Below are 8,230 nucleotides of genomic sequence, written 5' to 3'. Positions count from 1 at the left end.
TTCCATTGACATGAATGGGTGAAATCCGATTTTCTGTTTGTAGCTCCGCCCACGTGTGCAGGTGGGCCGCGAGACCCCCAGAACATATCACCCCAGGTAGTGAGGGATCTGCATACCAAGTTTCGTTCAAATCGGTCAAGCCGTTTTTGAATTACTGTGAGAATGGCAGCTTTTTACATTTTTTCCATTGACATGAATGGGTGAAATCTGATTTTCTGTTTGTAGCTCCGCCCACGTGTGCAGGTGGGCCGCGAGACCCCCAGAACATATCATCCCAGGTAGTGAGGGATCTGCATACCAAGTTTCGTTCAAATCGGTCAAGCCGTTTTTGCGTGATCGCGGCACATACACACATACCTCCGATTTTATATATATAGATACGGTATCTGCCTATTACGGTTGTCACCGGCAGCCTCGGGGCAATGGTCCTAGGGCACCGGTAGCAAGAGAAAACTCTTCTGAGCCGCTACGGGCCGCACAAGGAAAGAAAGAGAAAAAGGTTAACAGAAGTGAACACCGCCATACCAGGTAGGTATTATATCAAGCAATTACTGGGTTTATTCTTCAAACAAAACATTCAAATCAGCTTGCTTGTTTCATGTTCAATCAGTTTCATATCAAAAAGAAAACAATCTTGTCAGGATGTTTCAGATATAAAATATAGTCCCAAAACAAACAGAATGCACTGGAAAACAGTCTCTAGGTTAATGTCAGCCAATAAAGTTCAAAAACACATCATTCAAGCTTTTCCAAAGCTGCTGCTGGCTCTCCAGCCAATTAATAGTCCAAACTTTCAAAACAGTCTTTTGGGCAGTTAACTTGCTGGCCAGGGAGTGTGCTCTGTGTGGTCTAAATTTGCCAATCATAGGCTCTCTATTCCACCACAGAAAACGCAGAGCATTCTCCCCACTTCCTGGGACTGATAACAGCCCTTCACCCACCCAGAGGGAAGAGAACCCCCCCAAATCTCAAAACAAGTCTTTTACAGTTCTTAGAGGTGCCTCCAAGCACCACACCTTCTTCAGGGTTACCACAAAAAAACTACAACATTCAATCAGTTTAGTTAAGTAGTGTCCAAGTTAAGCATTTAGGCAATCTGAATTACTTGTGTTCAGTCTAGCAAACCTCCACTGGCAGGACTCCATTCTGGGGCTCCAGTTCCATGTCTTGGAAATCTTGAGGCAATAGGTTGGGTGGCTCCAGACCAGCCTCAGTCAGCTCCATGGACCTTCCAGCTGCTTACTGCCATGCAGAGCTCTCAACCCTGAATCTTCCTGCCTTCTCTGTTGCTGCTCCTTTCCCTTCTGCCTCTCTAACTGTTCAGCCCTCTGGTGTAATAGCCTGCAACCATGCCCCAAACTCTCAGGTGAAAAGGTTTTCCTGCTGTTTCTACTTCCAGCCTGCAGGTGAGTGCTGGGAACTAAACTAGAGTGGGGGTTGGGAAACCAGCAAATCTGCTCTCCTGCTCCCTCTAGAGGCCAAAGAAGGAAAGTCACCAAAAGGTTCAGTTTGAGGTTTAAATTGAGCTGTTTGTGGAGTGTCTACTCTTGAGCTGTGCACTGCTCTGGGGAGAGACCTAGCAGGCATAGGCTGAATACCACACAGTGTATTGAGATTTCATGTGTGCCACGACACACCAGCAAGGGAGGAGAGTCATCCACGCAGCAAGAGGCATGTCCTGTAGGAAGTCTCCTCCTGGCTGGTGTCTCTTGTCTTTCCGCACCTCCTGATCCCTCCCCCACAGCAGGTCGTGGCGAGATGGGCCTCTGCGCATGCGCAGACCTAGACTCAATGGTGCACTTGGTCCGCACACTTGGTGCTACCGGTGTACTGTTTGTGAGGGTGACAGTGATCGTGTTGCGATGTGGAACACACATAAATGGAAATAACAAATGCACCGTATAAATTGCGTAGTGAACCAGCGCAAGGATGGACGGACGGTGAACTGCATCAAACTATTCAAAAAATACAATAAAAATGTAAAACAGTTAATAGCGACCATCATCAACAGACACAGCACTCCCCACAAGCACAATACAGACATCTGCTCTTCAGCCATATTTCATTGTGCAAAAGAGATGGCGTTTCAGCAATCTTTTAAATGTCGCCATATTTTACCATGTATAAATATGAGAGAATGAATGCGGAGTGTTTGGGGTTTAGTAGTACATTTAATAGAGTGTGGAGCCCATTGACTGTATTTGTTACATCGTAATAATTGTCATGTATTTATTTATTTGTTTGTTGTTGGTTTTCCTTACACATCCAGGGGGAGGGTGTGGGTTGGGAAATGTATTTTGATTATTAAAATTACTTAATTATAATTTTGTTAACACATAATTGTATTTTTGTATTAATAATTGGGAGGAGGGGGAGAAAATGATTGTTTTATGTATAAATTGTGTATTTAATAGTGCGTTTTATGAAATATTTATGTTCAAGTATTACACTGTCAAAGTTTAAAAATCAATAAAGATTTATACATGTCGCCATATTCTCTTGCTGCCGTATATTGTACTGAAGCTTGTTCCATTCCTTTGGACCAATACAGGAGAACATCTCCGCCATTGAGGTTTGAAGTCTGAACTCCTTTCTCGTGGTAAGTTATAGAACAATACAGCTTAGGTCAACAAATGCTGATAAATGATGCGAGAAATAAAAGATATGATGAAATCTTTGAACAGGACAGAACCACTGTTCCCTCTAAACTGAACAGGAATCTTCCAACTGTAGTGCTGATAGTTTGGTGGGGGAGGCGATGCTACAATATTGAATGTTCAATTGTTAGGAACAAGCAGATTCCCAGCAGTCCTGCAGAGCCTGCTGTCTCTCACTATCTAAAAATTGATAGTGAAACAGCACCCTCTACTGGCAGGACTATAGGTGTAGGACTCCAGCTCAGATTAGACCAGGGGTGTCAAACTCGGGTGGGGGTGGGGCCGTTGGACGATGGGGATAGGAAGGGAATGATTAAGGAGGATAAAGAGGTAGCTGAGAGGTTGAACACGTTCTTCTCGTCGGTTTTCACGAGCGAAGACACATCTAATATACCGGACTCAGAGGAGCTCATGAGTGGGGAACAGGCTGAAAAATTGGATCACATAGAGGTAAGTAAGGAGGATGTCCTCAAACAGATAGACAGGCTAAAATGCGGCAAATCACCGGGCCCGGACGGGATCCACCCAAGGGTTCTGAAGGAACTAAGACAAGTAATAGCGGGCACAATCCAGCATGTTTGTAACCTATCCTTGAAAACTGGTGAGGTACCAGAGGACTGGAAATTGGCGAATGTCACACCTATCTTCAAGAAGGGATCGAGGGGTGACCCCGGGAACTACAGGCCGGTGAGCCTGACTTCAATTATAGGGAAGATGGTGGAAGCTATGATCAAGGACGGCATTTGCGAGCACATCGAGAGGAATGGCCTACTGAGAACAAGCCAGCACGGATTCTGTAAGGGAAGGTCGTGCCTAACGAACCTTCTGTACTTCTTTGAGGGAATAAGCAGTCAGGTGGACAATGGGGAACCCATAGACATCATTTACCTCGATTTTCAAAAGGCTTTCGACAAGGTGCCACATGAAAAGCTGCTTAAGAAGCTGTGGAACCACGGGGTGGGAGGGGATGTGCACAGATGGATCAAGCACTGGTTGTCGGGCAGACTGCAGAGGGTCGGAGTAAAGGGTCAATATTCTGACTGGCGGGGAGTCACGAGCGGTGTACCACAGGGGTCGGTGCTGGGGCCATTACTCTTTAACATATTTATCAATGACCTGGAAAAGGAGGCAAAGTGCGAGGTTATAAAATTTGCAGACGATACCAAACTGTGCGGCAGAGTTAGGACCAGGGAGGAGTGTGAGGACCTACAAAGAGACCTGGACAAGCTAGAAGACTGGGCAAACAAATGGCAAATGCGCTTTAACGTGGACAAATGCAAGGTCATGCATATAGGGAAAAAGAACCCGTTGTTCAACTACAAATTGGGGGGGGGGGGGGGTATTGTTGGGAGACAGCAGACTTGAGAGAGACTTGGGTGTGCTGGTGGATGCATCACTGAAGCCATCTGCACAGTGCGCAGCAGCCTCGAAAAAAGCCAACAGGATGCTGGGCATCATAAAGAAGGGCATAACAACCAGAACACGGGAAGTCATCATGCCATTGTATCGAGCGATGGTGCGTCCACATCTGGAATACTGCGTTCAGTATTGGTCGCCGCACCTCAAGAAGGACATGGCGGTACTTGAGAGAGTCCAAAGGAGAGCAACGAAAATGGTAAAAGGGCTGGAACACTGCCCATACGCCGAGAGGTTGGATAGGCTGGGGCTCTTCTCTCTGGAAAAGAGGAGGCTCAGGGGAGATATGATAGAGACCTTCAAGATCATGAGGGGCATAGAGAGGGTGGATAGGGACAGATTCTTCAGACTGAAGGGGACAACAGGTACGAGGGGGCATTCGGAGAAACTGAAGGGAGATAGGTTCAAAACAAACGCAAGGAAGTTTTTTTTCACCCAAAGGGTCGTGGACACTTGGAATGCGCTACCAGAGGAAGTGATCAGGCAGAGTACGGTACAGGGATTCAAACAGGGATTGGACGGATTCCTGAAGGATAAAGGGATCATGGGATACTGAGGGAGGAGCTGGGATGTAACACAAGTATAGAAAGCAAAACAGGTAATGAGTATAGAAACCAAACCAGGTCGTGCATGTGCAAGACCGGAGGGTTAGGACTTCGATAGGAAGACAGGACTTAAATGAGAAACCAAGGTGGCAAGGGAGCCCCTTCTGGTGATACAGACAGGTCGTGACCTGTTTGGGCCGCCGCGGGAGCGGACTGCTGGGCAGGATGGACCTGTGGTCTGACCCGGCGGAGGCACTGCTTATGTTCTTATGTTCTTATTATATTTGGCCCGTGATTTGGCCCTCTTTTCCATCCCTCCCTCCATCCTGGCTTTCTGATCTCACATTAAAGCAGCCTGCAGAGGATCACTGGTCGGCTGTAGCGATCCTAGCAGGCTGCCGTAGCCTCAGCAACACGTTCCCTCTGCTTCGATCCCCTAGGTCAGAAGAGGGGCGGGACCGTGGTAGAGGGAACATACTGTGGAGGCCCACGGCAGCCTGTTAGGATCGCTGCAGGCTGCTTTAATGTGAGACCGGGAAGCCGGGATGGAGGGAGGGAAGGAACAGAGGCCAAATCTTGGGCCAAAAGGAAAGATGCCAGACCTCCGGGGGGAGGAAGGGAAATGGAAGGGGAGGCCAGAGATAGAAGATGGGAGAAAGAAGAAAGAAGGAGACCCTGGAAAGTGAGTTATCAGAAGACAACCAGAGCCTGGGACCAATATGATTTGAATAATGACCAGAGAACAAAAGGTAGAAAAAAAATAATTTTATTTTCTGTTTTGTCATTACAATATGTCAGATTTGAAATGTGTATCCTGCCGGAGCTGGTGTTAGACAGCAGGCGAGAACTAGGTCCTAAAAGAGAAGAAAAGTCTTTTTTATTTATTTTGTTTATATCACAGAGCCAGCACGGGATTGGAGCGGTTGTAACCCTATACTTCTACTAAGACTAAGGGGTCCTTTTATTAAGGTGCGCATTTAGCACGCGCTAAATCGGTTAGCGTACCTTTAGTGTGGCGGTATATAAGAATAAAGTTATTATCAGTAGTATTATTACCTTAATAAAAGGACTCCTAAGTATCTTAATAAAAAATTTGGCCTGCGACTTGGCCTATGTGATTGAGTTCAACACCCCTGACTTAGAGGGAACAGTGGACAGAATGTAGGGCCTAAGGGAAGGTTATCAGCTGCTACATGAAAATTCAGCTCTTCATGCCTTGACTCCTGTGTGCCTTGTCAGTGCTGTCCAAGATAAAAGTACTATGATTAATGGTAATAGCAACTGTAGTAAGAAGAATGATATAGGATTTAGACTAACCTGCAGCTTCATCCCTCTTTAAATTCAAGTGTGCATTGCAGGCGTACAGCCGGTAGTCTATTTTTCCCCGTACATAATTAGCTCATTCACTTTTGTTCATGCGACTTTAAAGGTACCTTTATAATCCTTGCTGATTTGAAGAACTTTATGCCTGGAAATATGCTCTGATTCATCTACTCTACTGAATGGAAAATAATTCCTGCATTTATTATGGCCGTCGAATGTTAATGCAATACTTAAAGCCACACTCCTCAAGGACATGCAATTAGTTCCGCCTCCGGGTCTTGCTTAGGACATTGCGGACATTAGGTACTGGGATTAATGTGGCGCTATTCAGGCTCTGTGATATGTGCAATCCCCACTGGGCATCCGTAGGTTAGCTATAATTTCTCGTATTTGTGTCCTTGTGTTATTGACAGCTTGCAGTCGCCCTGGCCGATCAGCTTCAGCTCCACATCACTCCGTCTCTGAAGAAAACCCAACAATGCCACGGGATCTGGATCTCCTGCCTCTCACGTAGGCTGTATTGCCGCGTCCAGTACTGAAATCTAACCTGGAATTTCAGCAGCTGATGCTTATCTCAGCGGGCGCTACTTTTTTTTTTTCAAAAGGTTTTCTCCCACTCAGTCCTAGTGGGAAACGCACATAATTTGGGAAAACGGAGTCAACTTTGAAAAATGAAGGTTACAGCAAAAAAAAAAAAAACTATTCTGCTTTCTGGCAACAGACGAACATATTCTTTAACTTGGATACGTATGTTATTTTGGTTCATAGACAACAACGCGGAAGACAAAGGCGTGCGCCGACAACTGAGCGCAAGATGGAGGCGCGCGCTGAAGAAAATTTACTGTTTTTAGGGGCTCCGACGGGGGTTTTTGTTGGGGAGCACCCCCAGTTTACTTAATACAAATCGCGCCGGTGTTGGGGGGGTTGTAACCCCCCACATTTTATTGTAAACTTAACTTTTTCCCTAAAAACAGGGAAAAAGTGAAGTTTTCAGTAAAATGTGGGGGGCTACAACCCCCCAAACCCCCTACAACGCCCCCACAACGCGGCGTGATCTGTATTAAGTAAAGTGGGGGGGTTCCACCCCCGCCCCCCCCATCGGAGTAATTTTCTTCAGCGCGCGCCTCCGCGCTGTGCTCAATTGTCTGCTCGCGCCTTTGTCCCAGCGCGCTTTTGACCTGACACCGTTATTTTAAGTTTAAGGGGGGGGGGGGTGAAACTTCAGAATTACAGATATATGGTGTGAGAAAACCTGAGGATGCCTAAATGGTGAAACTCAAGATTGTGTTGAGCTAACTGAATATCATTTTGTCACCAAAGATGAATTTAAAAAAAAGTGACTTGATTTTATCAACGCAGGAGTTAATTCCAAGCAGTACAAGATTTTCAATGACATTTTGAAAGAAAGGACTCTGAAGGGTTAAACACAGAGGAACTGATGGTTCAGGTTTTCTAAGTAGCAATGTGATGTTGTATAATGAAATGTTAGATGTTTTATATATTGTAAGCGTGGGGGGGATAAGCATATTTATAAAATATATTAAAAAATATTTATGGTAGCAGGTGGAAATATTTGATAAATAGATTTTATAAATTAATTAATTATATGAGTTAGCTTCTTCTGGTTTTTTTGTAAGAGGTACAGCTTTGGTATAGTGCAGGGATCTCAAAGTCCCTCCTTGAGGGCCGCAATCCAGTCGGGTTTTCAGGATTTCCCCAATGAATATGCATTGAAAGCAGTGCATGCACATAGATCTCATGCATATTCATTGGGGAAATCCTGAAAACCCGACTGGATTCTGGCCCTCGAGGACCGGAGTTTCCCATGTCTGGTATAGACACAGAGTAGGACAGGGATCTCAAAGTCCCTCCTTGAGGGCCGCAATCCAGTCGGGTTTTCAGGATTTCCCCAATGAATATGCATTGAAAGTGCATGCCCATAGATCTCATGCATATTCATTGGGGAAATCCTGAAAACCAGATTGGATTGCGGCCCTCAAGGAGGGATTTTGAGACCCCTGGTATAGTGGAAGCTTTATATGTTGAGTGTCCTATATATATATTTATTGAGTAATTGCAAGGTACATGGGCAAAGTAGAAGTTTACAGTTGGAGAACTAGAAAAGGTTCAAATAAGAACGACCACGATGATAAAAGATTGAGATTGAAAGACTGGTTAAAATCAGGAGATATGGAAGACAGAATGAATTGGAGACGACAACTAAAAGATTATAAGAATTTAATCAGAGAGAAGCGTACTAATTGTTACGCTCAAGAAATTGGAAATCCA

General features: G+C 45.3%; 1 long non-coding RNA gene across 1 annotated transcript; it reads left to right on the top strand.

The window, feature by feature from the left end:
• Positions 1-1,067: 1,067 nt before the first annotated feature.
• On the top strand, positions 1,068-6,790 carry LOC117356610. Its single transcript, XR_004538680.1, has 3 exons — positions 1,068-1,406; positions 2,552-2,599; positions 6,355-6,790. It is a non-coding gene; the product is annotated as an uncharacterized LOC117356610 (long non-coding RNA).
• Positions 6,791-8,230: the final 1,440 nt, after the last annotated feature.

This window comes from Geotrypetes seraphini, chromosome 3 (genome assembly GCF_902459505.1).
Source record: "Geotrypetes seraphini chromosome 3, aGeoSer1.1, whole genome shotgun sequence".
In the NCBI taxonomy this organism is placed as follows: domain Eukaryota; kingdom Metazoa; phylum Chordata; class Amphibia; order Gymnophiona; family Dermophiidae; genus Geotrypetes; species Geotrypetes seraphini.
The sequence above is the reverse complement of the archived record's forward strand: the minus strand, read 5'-3'. Positions and strand labels throughout refer to the sequence as shown.